A 12,893-nucleotide genomic window follows, 5' to 3' on the forward strand; every position below is an offset into this window, starting at 1 on the left:
CCGTGTGTGTTCGATCAGTTAGGATTTCTAAGCTCATAAGTACCGTTGAAACTTCTCGTTTAATTGCTAATTCAGATCGTTATATGGACAAAGTGTTGGTATATATATTTGATATCATTCCCCTTCTAACTATCAATCATGACCTCTCACGAATACATTGTTTTTTTTTTTTCAACAAATTACATATCGTTCGAAACTGCAAAATACTATTACAATATATTGCATTATTTATTCACCCCCTCAATCAAGCAGAAATATCTACTGGTGCGTAACAAAATCATCGACACAAGCCATTCGGTGAATGGTTCCACTTGTCCAAATCAAACTAGTTAAAGCATAAATTTGTTGTTTTTTTTTGTTCTTCCTATTCCGCCTTTGTGCTGCATTAAAACTGCAGTAGTGTAGTGCGACTGCAATTTTTCGCTTCTCGCATGCTGGACCCGGGAACTGATGCTGCCCACTCGAGAGTCTCGTCAACCCACACACACACAGTTGTCATGTTCAACAAACGAACGAATGGTAATCTGATTTGATTTGGGAAAGGGGGGACGTCACACAAGCTTATGAATTTGCCATTTTTCAAATTATCTTTTTTTTTTCCCTGTACCACTCGTGGTTATATTTTCATTATTATTATCATTGTGAGGCTTGGTTGAAAAAATAACAGTGTTCGGAAGCTTATCAAGCCATACAGTGCGCACGAGAGATTGAGAATTTCAAGGGTTATTGAATATAGTGTAAATGTGGAAAACCGCATCACGTCCTATTTTATATTTTTCATTCAACACAAACATTGCATACAAGTTTTCACCATTGAATTTCACGAAAAACGTTTTACCCGAACTTACTCAATATGTTGATGACTCAACAAATCAATGAATCGAACAATTTGATTATTCTTATGTTCTGTCAAACAAAATTTCGTACAGCGAGATATTCAAGTTATTGCTTTTCATTCTGTCATCGACTCGTCTGTGCATTAGCTGTACAAATTGAACTGTTGGTGCAGCACAGAACGTATTTAATAAACGTATTATTAATTGCATCAAGGTCTTTAAGGAATATACAAATCGTACCGCACAAAAAAAAATGCGTAGCTTCGGAGATCCGCGTAACTTCGGAGGTCCGCGTAACTACGGAAATCTGCATGAAAAAAAACACGTAAAACACGTATAAAAATCCGCGTTAGTTCGGAATTTGGCGTAAAAAATTAGGGTGGGTAATGTCAGAGACATAACCGAATTAACGTGAATGGGAATATTTTCTTCTAATTTAATTCAGATGTAAAGATCAATAAAATCAACAAAATATCTGACACCACTTGCGTAATCTCCAGTCACCAAAACGCATTCAAACCAATACACACAATGCATTTTCCTCGAACGCAAAGCAGCTGAATGTTGATTTTATTTGCATTCGTTTGGTGCGAATTTCGATTTGGATATTTCAATAGTTAAATATTTCTTAGTTAAATTCTTTTCGATGTATTTGGCTCCAATGCAAACGACAATGCACAAATTAAGTCCCGCCGTAATGTTTTCCACACCAGAGAAACAGTGTTGGTGATTGCCGAAAATTTGACAGAAACTGCTATATTGCTATCTATATTGTATACAACATTTTCAATCCGGTAGAAGATGCTATAAGAACTCGAGTCTCTCAATGCATGAACCGTGAGAGAATTTTGCTACATTTCTTCGCTCCACTTCATACTCTGAGTATTTCACGCCTTAAAAAAAATTTACAGTTTGATAATGATCGTTGCTGTGTGGAATTTTCCAAGAGAGAATCGCAAGTTGACAATTATCGAAAATCGAATCGATGATTCAACTTGATGATTTTCATACTAGGTGGCAATATTTCAAAACCCTTGTTTGGAGCATTCACAGACATTTTCATAGACACAACTTATACAAAGGTTATTCGCACATAGTTAGAATAAGCGGAAATAGTAAAATCATTCTATCGCAATTATCAACTGCCCATACAGAATCGGATCGCGAAACGAGAATAAGCCACCGTTTGTTGCTTCAGAGAGGATCCCCACAGCAGCGTGCTAACCTTTGATTCTCAGAAATGTCATCGAGAGAAATTCGCTCCCGCACTGGTGTCTATTTTATGTTAAATGAGCCATGTCGGGTTTTTGTTGTTGCGCTGATATCTGTCGCTCTTTGATGGCACTGATTCAATCGTGTGAAGAGTTGCTGGTGAGCGCTCTTTGATACGATAGAAGCCATCCTTGCAGAGAAAACACCGCGTGAATGGCAAAATTCCAATTAGCTGATATCAAAGCACGGAAATTACGTAGTAATTCTTTGCGAAAAGTGGCGCAACACTATGAAGAAAAGAACTGATAATTAACCGTCATTTCGATGCTCCACAATATTGGAGCCATACCTCTCGAATGAACAACCCATAAACTGCAGAATATTTTTTCTCTGGAATCTGGAACTCAACGCTTGATTCTGTATCTCGAACTGAATTCTAAACTTGTAACGATATTCAAGAACTGAGTAATTACATACAAAAAGTAGCGCATGTAATGCTTCCTAACATTAATAACATACAAAAAAGTAACCAACAATAACTCGTAACATTTACATTAATAACATACAAAAAAGTAACCAACAATAACTCGTAACATTTACCTACAAAAAACGCATGTAACACTACGTAAAACCTATAACTTACAATAAAGTAACGCTTCGTAATACCTATAACATACAAAAAGTAACGCATGTAACGCTTCGTAATAACTCTAATGTATAAAAAAGTAACGCTTCGTAACACTTATAACTTACAAAAAAGTAACGCCTGTAACGCTTCGTAATACCTATAACATACAAAAAGTAACGCATATAACGCTTCGTAACATCTCTAATGTACAAAAAAATAGCGCTACGTAACACCTATAACACAAAAAATTAACAAATGTAACGCTACGTTACACATGGGGTAGAATGTGCGAAAAATTGTGAAAATAAGTGCACTAATTTTTCTCAGAGATGGCTGAACCGATTTTCACAAACTTAGATTCAAATGAAAGGTCTTGAGGTCCCATACCTGAATATTATTTGGATCCGACTTTCGGTTCGAGAGTTATGGGGTAAAATGTGCAAAAATGAGAAAATATATGTTCTAACTTTTCTCATAGATGGCGCGACCGATTTTCACAAACTTAGGTTCAAATGAAAGGTCCTGTGGTCCCATACGTAATTCCTGAATTTCATACGGATCCGACTTCCGGATCCGGAAATATAGGGTAAAGTGTGTTAAAAATTGTATACCATCACTGAAAATGGGGAGAAAACTTTCTAAGTTTTCTAAATCGACCTCAAATCTTCTCCAATTGATAGTTTTTATCAGTAGACGGTCAAACAAACCGATTTCGGTTATTCTTTTAAGAATCGAAGAAAATTATTTTGAAGAATACCACAGTATTATATATGATAGTATGATTGATATGAGAAAGGCATCATTACACCACTAGGTGGATTAAAACAGGTTTTTAGTCTTTGTTAAGACGTAGAGCCGTCTTGAGCTAGTTTTAATATGATCAGTATCTAACGGAGAAAACAGATTGACATTGACATATGAACACAATGATATAATGAAAACCGCGAAAATGTTATCGCAGAAACGGGACTCGAACCCAAAGCTAACTCCCAACTGGGGAAATTGTTTTACCAATTAAGCTACCCTGCATATTTAAACACATGTAGAGAAATTAAATCCAATTAACTACACTTGACTAGACTAGACTAGAAACAATTTGTTAGTGAATTGCTGAAAAGAGCAGTGAAAGGTCCACGACTTCCAAAATCACGTTTCTTTCGGTGAAATGTCGGAAAAAGATGTCAAAGTGATTTGGGATCTATTGGTGAAAAATCCGACATTCTCTTTACGAGAAGGTTCTTCGAAATTGATCAAAAAAAACTTTTGAAGGCATCCCACGATATTGGTTGGTAGACATTTGACCGCAAATAATTTGAAATTCTTCAAAATTCAATTTAACAAGAGCATCGCAAGTATTGCATATCCACCTTATTCGCCCGATTTGGTTCCATCGGTTTCCACAATATGAAATTTTCTACGCTCTTTACCCTATATTTCCAAATCGAGATAAAATTCAATAGGAATCAATGCAATCAAATCTCTTTTCATTTGAAGCATAGTTCGGAAAAATCGGCCCAGCCCTCCCAGTGAAAAGTTGGTGCATATTTTTGTATTATATACAAACGCATGCACACACACACACGGCGAACTCATTCGAACGGCAATTGATATTCGGACCTAGGTGGAAGAGTTTGTTTTTAACAATGATTGTACAAGCTTATCTGTTCAGCACCAATTCGTCGTCTGTCTTCAAATTTTGAAATGTTGATGAACAGTAGTAGACCGTTGCCGTTGCAATTGTCGTTGACGTAGTCGTTGGCGTTGGCGTTGGCGTTGGCGTTGGCGTTGGCGTTGGCGTTGGCGTTGGCGTTGGCGCTGGCGTTGGCGTTGGCGTTGGCGTTGGCGTTGGCGTTGGCGTTGGCGTTGGCGTTGGCGTTGGCGTTGGCGTTGGCGTTGGCGTTGGCGTTGGCGTTGGCGTTGGCGTTGGCGTTGGCGTTGGCGTTGGCGTTGGCGTTGGCGTTGGCGTTGGCGTTGGCGTTGTCGTTGTCGTTGTCGTTGTCGTTGTCGTTGTCGTTGCCGTTGTCGTTGTCGTTGTCGTTGTCGTTGTCGTTGTCGTTGTCGTTGTCGTTGTCGTTGTCGTTGTCGTTGTCGTTGTCGTTGTCGTTGTCGTTGTCGTTGTCGTTGTCGTTGTCGTTGTCGTTGTCGTTGTCGTTGTCGTTGTCGTTGTCGTTGTCGTTGTCGTTGTCGTTGTCGTTGTCGTTGTCGTTGTCGTTGTCGTTGTCGTTGTCGTTGTCGTTGTCGTTGTCGTTGTCGTTGTCGTTGTCGTTGTCGTTGTCGTTGTCGTTGTCGTTGTCGTTGTCGTTGTCGTTGTCGTTGTCGTTGTCGTTGTCGTTGTCGTTGTCGTTGTCGTTGTCGTTGTCGTTGTAGTTGTCGAGTCGTGGTCGTGGCTGTGGTCGTGGCTGTGGTCATGGGTGTGATCGTTGTCGAAGTGATTGGAAGTGATTTATGCCTTTCTATATAGAATAAAATTGTTGTAAAAACCAAATTTTGATCGGAGCTCCGAAAACCCCTAGTGTTACATTCCATTCGATTCGGCTCGACAAGATCGGAAAATGTATATGTGTGCGTGACACACAGATTTTTTCTATGCTCAATTTTCTCTGGAGATGGCTCAACCGTTTTCAACAAACTTAGGCTCGTTTGAAAGCTACTCTTGGGTTGTGTATCAAATTCAAAGGTCAATTGGTTGTATCTTCCGGTGCCGGAGATATAATGGTATAAGTGACGTAATCGACAAAATGTTTTATGTTTCGCTAAATTTTTTCGAGATGACTGAGCTTATTTTTTTTAACAAACTTAGGCTTCTTTAAAAGTTAATTTAAAGCTGTGGTTCAAGTTCGAAGATAAAATCGCTGTCATTTTCAGTTTCAGAAATGTATACCACAGTGACGTACCCGACAAAACGCAATATTTTACCTCCGCTCAATTTTCTCGGAGATGGTTGAACCGATTTTAAAAGCCCTAGGCTTGTTTATAAGCTACTATTGTATCATTGATCAAGCTTGAAGATCCGAAAATTGCAGATATTTTTGGTTTCAGAGATAAAATCGTATAAGTGACGTAACCGACAAATCGCGTTTTTCAGAAAGTGACCATGTGAATGAATATGAGTTAGTCTTGATTTGTAATGAATATACTCGTAGACGTTTTTTTATAAAGATAACGACTGAAAACGTCTCGAAGGTTCAAAAATATTATACAGTGAATAATTGCAAATGATTCTGTGAAAATTCTTTATTATAGTGGCCCTTATTACGGGTATCACTTCACGGTGAAAATCAAGTGATGAGAACGTAGGTTTTTATCACGGAAGTCGCTTTAGATAAAATAGTAATTACTTAGATGAACTTGTTGTTATAATGAACATCAAATCACACATTTTTTTTTTGAAAAAAAGATTTTTTTACAACAGTGATTACTGCACTGAGCGTGATACTGGTAATAGATAAAATCAAGTGAAGTGATATGTGAGTGAGATGAAAGTGGAAGTGAGAATGGTAATAAGGGCCAGTATGTCCAAATTGCTAACCATAACACACTTTACCGTAAATACAGGGTCCGGCAACTCCTTCGCTCTCTCAAGTCATCAAGTCAAGGCAAAAGGTGGTCATATCGAGCAAAAGTGAATTGATTCTGAATTTTGTATTATTTTTACACATTTTGTACTTTGAATTAAGTAAAAGTAATTTTCCAAACTGAATTTATGGCCTTTTTAATTGGTTACACTTCGAGTGCCGGACCCTGTAACAACTGTAGATATAAATAAAAAAAACCCTTCTTAATCCACCTAGTGGTGTGATAATGCCTTTCTCTTCTTTCATAACAGTCTCATGAAAATGAAATTTCATAATTTTATTAAATAATTTCGGATACTAATTTCGAAACTAATTGATTCAGATTGATTCGAGTATTTCACAAAAGCATGCTTCAGTGTTTATGTCACACAGTCAGCATCATTTTTCCAAATTAGTGCTTGACATTTGCGTTGCCTATTTGTAATCAGTGATGCTAATCTAAAAAAAGCCTTCTTAGTCCACTTAGTGGAATTTTCATATATCTTGAAAAATCACCATAGGGGGGAGTACATGAAATTTTCGAAATCGAAAAAAAATGTTTGATGCCAAAAGGCTTAGAATTGCATGAAACGTCGAGATTTAGTGTCATCTCGAAAAAACATTTTTTTGAAAAAGTCGACTTTTTGGGACTTAGAAAAAATATGAAAAGTTGATATTTTCAAAAAGTTAATATTTTCAAAAAAATTTTTTTTTGAGATGACACTAAATTTCGATGTTTCATGCAGTTTTAAGAGTTTCGGCATCAAAAAAAATTTTCGATTTTGGAAATTTCATGTACTCCCCCTATGGTGCTTTTTCAAGATCGAAAATTATCAAACCTTTACCACCGGGCAGCACCCCTTAAGCATGTCTGATTTAGGTCAAATTTTGCATGAAGGCTTTTTTCGAGGTGCTTAAACTTTTGAGCACTAGAACTTAACGAAAATAGAGGTGATCCCAAAATTTTGGCACCCTTATATATAAGAGCGGTAAAAATCACCGTGTTTTGTCGGTTACGTTTTTTTCTGGAACCAAAAGTCACAACCATTTGATCTTCGAACTTGATCAATGGCTCGATAGTAGCTTTCAAACGAGCCCAAGTTTGTTAAAATCGGATCAACCATCTCTGAGAAAATTGAGCGCGTTCAAATACAACGCTTTTTGTCGGTTACGTCACTTATACAATCATATCTCCGGAACCAAAAATCACAACCATTTGATCTTCGAACTTGATCAATGGTACGACAGTAGCTTTCAAACGAGTCCAAGTTTGTTAAAATTGGTTCAGCCATCTCTGAGAAAATTTAGCGCGTACAAATACAACGCTTTTTGTCGGTTACGTGACTTATACAATCATATCTCCGGAACCAAAAGTCACAGCCATTTGATCTTCGAACTTGATCAATGGCCCGACAGTAGCTTTCAAACGAGCCCGAGTTTGTTCAAATCGGTTCAGCCATCTCTGAGAAAATTGAGCGCGTTCAAATATCTTCGAAAAGTGCACACACATACACACACACACACACACACATACACACACACACACACACACACACACACACACACACACACACACACACACACACACACACACACACACACACACACACACACACACACACACACACACACACACACACACACACACACACACACACACACACACACACACAGACATTTTCCGATCTCGACGAACTGAGTCGAATGGTATATAACAGTATGGGTCTCTGAGGCTCCGTTCGAAAGTCGGTTTTTCCAGCAATTCTAATACCTTTCTATAGAGAAAGGCAAAACTGTACAATTTAGTTATGCTCATCTGATCGGAATATGGTGATTGGTAAATCAGTTTCCGAGAAATCAGAGCCGGCCTTCTGTAAATAGCACAAACTTCCGCACGATTTGCTATCGCCCATTTATTATTTATAGCTCAATCAATAAAAAATGCATAGCACTCTTCAACAACCGTACAATCATCAGAGTTTCTCTATTCACCCACTTCCCGACGCGATTCGAGTACGTTTAACACCGGTGCTTATTTTATTTCCGTCGAAATTGTTACTTAGAGGAAAGACCACAATCCACTTAAAATGTAAATCGTTTCAAAGTTCGACATGTGCGACTTGAAACGTGTGAGAAGAAAGACATATAAACCAATAACCAAGCAATGTAACTGAAACATTCCGATACCGAGGAACTAACGAGACCATGGTTGCAAAAACTTTATCTTCGGGTGCAAAATTGCAATGCTGTGGAATCTCAAGGCATGAATGCCGTCCCTTGGTATGTCGCTTTGATGTAATGGAAGGAAAAAAACGAACTATAAATTTTCTCATCCGGACCGTTTCGATCCGGCCGAACATTTTGAGTCCGTTTGCCCCGAGTGACAATCAGCTTAGAATAAGTTACGGTTTATTATCTTAATTAATTCACCAGTGTGCCATTTGGAACTTGAAACATCTCTTTGCCACTTCAAAGCTTGATAACGACGACGCATTTGAAATGCAGCTGTCAAGAACCCTCCGGGCAATAAGTTTGCGAAAAAATGCACTCGAAAGGCGGGACTTTTTTCAATCATGCTCGTGTTTTTTTTTTTTTTTGCTTCTTTTTCCTCTTCTACTTCCTTGTTTCTACTCGCAATTCCGCGGCGCTTTCAGAACCTTGAGACGACGGTGTAAATTGGAAAACTTTTAGGGCGAGCAGCTTTATCGCATTATGGAGGGGCTCAAACACGGCCAAGGAAATTCTATGCGAAAACTTCGGTTTTATTCACTGGAGATGCGTTGCCAATTGAGGCTCGGCAGCAACAGCAGGAAGTTGCATCGTTCGATGAAACTAGGGTAGAATAAAATCCGGTTTGATACCTAATTTGCTGAAATCTGTTATCCATGCGATGCAAAATTAACCCGTAATTAACCTCAATTAGTGTTATTCTCACAGATATCAACTTTAAATGGGAAACGAATATTTTCTTACGACAATAATCTATGCTTCATTTGATTCTTCCTTTAATTAACAGAATTTTTCGAAATTCCATTTGCTGATGTTAATTGTTACCGTTTGACTAGAGTTTCGTGTTACCGCAGTCGAATGCCAGAGGAGCAAGACTCTTTGCAAGCGTATGAGTAATGTCAACAATGTGTGCGTAAAAACAAATTTCGGCGCCTTTTCCTGATTTTACTCAATAAATCTTCCATATGGTTGAAAAATAAACCAATCGGTTCATACTACTTTAAACTGCAATTCAAGAAAAGCGAAAATCTTAGTCTAAAACTCTTACGTTTTCTTTAAAACTGCTCGAGAAAAAATATTTCAGTTTCAGCTTACTTCCACTGACACATTTGATTAGCAACAAACACATTCCTATATGGATTTCCTCTTGCAGAAATTATTGCGATATAAAGATTTACGCACCTTCTATAAGTAATCCCGCAAAAAAGATTCCTTTAATTTAACACGCGAAAGGCAATGGATGTGGAATGTAGTCTTCTTCTTCTTCTTCACTTCTGGTGGCGTCACCTCACTTGAGATGACGCCGATTGATGGCACAGCGATTTAGCTATATTGCCAGTTAGCTTTCGTTTATAGTCCAATGGACTTTCTTTTCACTGGACTACAAGTGAAACCCTCGCTATGTGACAACGTGGAGTCACCGAAGTACGGATGAAAATCCTTTCTTTCTCGCGAAATACTCGAATTTTCACCGCACTAACACGATACGACGTGTTCACTCGTTGAGGGTTTCACCGGAAGTCCGGAATGTAGTCGTAAAACTATTTATTTTTCCGGAAAACTGCTTTTGTAACAGAAAATATCTAGTTTTGTTTATTTTATGTAGCGCAAATTGCGCTGCGCAATCTAATTGAGCAATTTGACGTCTCATTTACTTACACCGATGCAGAGTGCGCAGATCTATTCATATACGAAATTAGAATGTGTGCGAGCCGAAGTCAAAGTTTGTTGTGGGTTCAATTTTACACTGAGGTAAAACATTTTTGACTCATATTCATACACTGCGAAAAATGCATATAGAATTTCGTAAGCTATGAACTAATGAACCAAGTAGAAGACAGTACCATTACGTGATATAGAGTTTCATGAACGATTTTATGTCTTTCTCAACTGTTCTCTTGGCATTGCAGTGTTTTTTATTGCATATATGTCTTCAATAATTGGCACGATGCGTCTCGACAAAATTCACTGGGTTATTTCGACACACTCACACTAGCATTAACCTTTCAACTGCTGAGAATAGCCACACCAACACATTCGCACTTGGATTGGACTATACAAATGCATTGAAGCAGTGTTGCTAACTTTTTTATTAAAGAATTAAATCTACATTCATAAAATGTAAGCAATTTTCCATCAAACGTTGGTGAAAAATTGATCAAAACTAATATTTCATCCAAAATGTCAGGCTTAACATTCATTTGAGAATAAATTATTGTTAAAAAAATAATAATAATTGTTGTTTTAAACTCAATCGTGCAAGCCACTTTGTAAAACTCTTTGCACTGCATATATGAATACATAGATCTATGACATACGTACAAAATAAAATGTGCGTAATACACAAATTACCAACACAAGTTAACTTGGTTTACTCTTGATTCTTAATGTTCATCACCTTTTCCTTCACATTCCTCAACTCCTGAAATCAGAATACTAATTTATCACTAGTTTTTGAGAATCACTTTCCTAACTGTCTTATTCTTCCGGTCCGAACAAAGTTTCTATTGTTTAGTTGAGTCCAAATGAGCGGCAGCGTAGTCGGACAGCAAACAATTAAATTAATGTAGTGAAGCCACATCAGTCAATATTTTACTGGGCCCGGTTAACGGGAAACTAGCGCAGAACGGGAAAGCAACACTCTGGATTTCTCTTATCATCTCGAAAATTGACACTAAAATATATAAATTCTTGTCAGGAAGCTGGTGTTGCGTAATTGAACACCATCTATTACCCACTTGTACGCGGCTAGCAGATTTCCTGCAATAATCTGCCAACAATGCAGCAACCGTTCTCGGCAGAGAATTTCGCCTAGCAGCTATTGACGGTTTTGTATCTCCCAGATTCTTGCCATACAAGACTGGCAGAACCGTTTTGAATCGGTTCTACAGTTTCAGCGATGATGAAATGAAGTGTAAGCGCCGTTCAAAATCAAGCTTTTTGGCATTTTTTTAATTTCGTTCTTTTTTTCTGGTTATCAGATGTGCTGTTCATTATACATATTTATTCAAATGTCTTCCAAAAGGCACCTACAGCAATTGTACCAATGGTCATCTCATTAGTAGATTCGCCATGCTATTTTTCCGATTACTCAATCTTTGCTTCGGCTCTAAGAAGCAATATCGCAGAAAGAAAAAACAGATTGAATATTGTTCAATATTGTTGCAATAGCGACGCGAAAACTTAGAACGAATGCTCTTAATTTCATATTACTGCTAACGTCTATCTATGGGACAGGGACAGCAACCCGCTTGCATGTGCCAAAAAGATTTCCCTCCAGACGCCTAGAAGTATCTTCCAGAATACTGGCAGAATTCCGACAAGAGTCAACCTTTTTCGGCAAAGAATTTCGCCTAGCGGTTATTAACAGTTTTTTTTCTGCCGGCTTGTTGCCATACAAGACCATGTTTTTAGTGCCTTTGATTTTATTTTTTCATTAGAAAAATTGAATGAAAGGCAATAACATAGCTCTTGCACTACCAAACATGATATGCAAAGCTTCATCTATCAATAAACCCGTATTTTCATTTCATTTACCTGGTCTCAAGACTCGTTTTCATTTTCGGATGTACATGCAGAATTGACGAATATTAGATGAAGTCTAACAGAAAAAAGAAGGAAGACCGATCTTGCAAAATGTGACGTGACGAGAGAATGGCGCAATTTCGCCTGCAAAATTTTGACAGCTACCGGAATCTTGCCAGACTTTTGCCGGCTATCAGAATTTCTCACAAGCGGGAGATATCACTCTAACTAATGGTTTTCGTGTATGAGATGACTATTGGAGGTGAGGGGTGCCGGGTTTCGTTATCCTATAAAAAGTTCACAAAATTCAAACATATTTTCAAGACTACTATCCTGAAATAACAGTTCCTTGAACAAAGATGAACTCTTGACCTCGATTTAATAGTCTATTTCAAGGAAATAAGCAATTTTACAGAAAATTGCATCTGTAATTCTCTTTTAAAGTTGAAGAAGCAGAATCGGAAGGATCGGTGAAATAGACTGAACATGAATATATAAATCTAGTAACCAGGACTTGAAATTCAATTGTTCACTGCTGAATGAAGCAATATTTGCATTTCGTAATGCATATGAGTTTATCCGGGTTGAATGAAACTGGTTCTCCTTTCAATCCTACACACTAAACTTCATTTGGTATTTTTTCATCTTTTGATGAATTTAGAACTGCCCAACTACCGAACATTCTCATTCTACTGATATATCAGCACAAATAAATATTTGTTAACAACTGTACCTTAAGATTCCACTGGGATGAAATGTTAGTATTATGAAAAAAAAATCAGCTACCAATGTTTGAACAGCTGAGATCGGTAATCCAATTTTAATGTGTACCACTTTCATCGTAGTAATCAATGAATTTCTTAGAAATGATTTTCAGTTACATCTTCGAATGACGGTGCAGAATATTCT

At 37.7% G+C, this 12,893-nt stretch overlaps 1 protein-coding gene across 2 annotated transcripts in view; it reads left to right on the forward strand.

Annotated features, from left to right (window-relative positions):
* LOC131438855 (uncharacterized) overlaps positions 1-12,893 on the forward strand; it is a 244,737-nt gene that overhangs the window by 178,565 nt on the left and 53,279 nt on the right. The window lies entirely within an intron of this gene.

The sequence above is a fragment of the Malaya genurostris genome, chromosome 1, assembly GCF_030247185.1.
Source record: "Malaya genurostris strain Urasoe2022 chromosome 1, Malgen_1.1, whole genome shotgun sequence".
NCBI classification, from domain to species: Eukaryota; Metazoa; Arthropoda; class Insecta; order Diptera; family Culicidae; genus Malaya; species Malaya genurostris.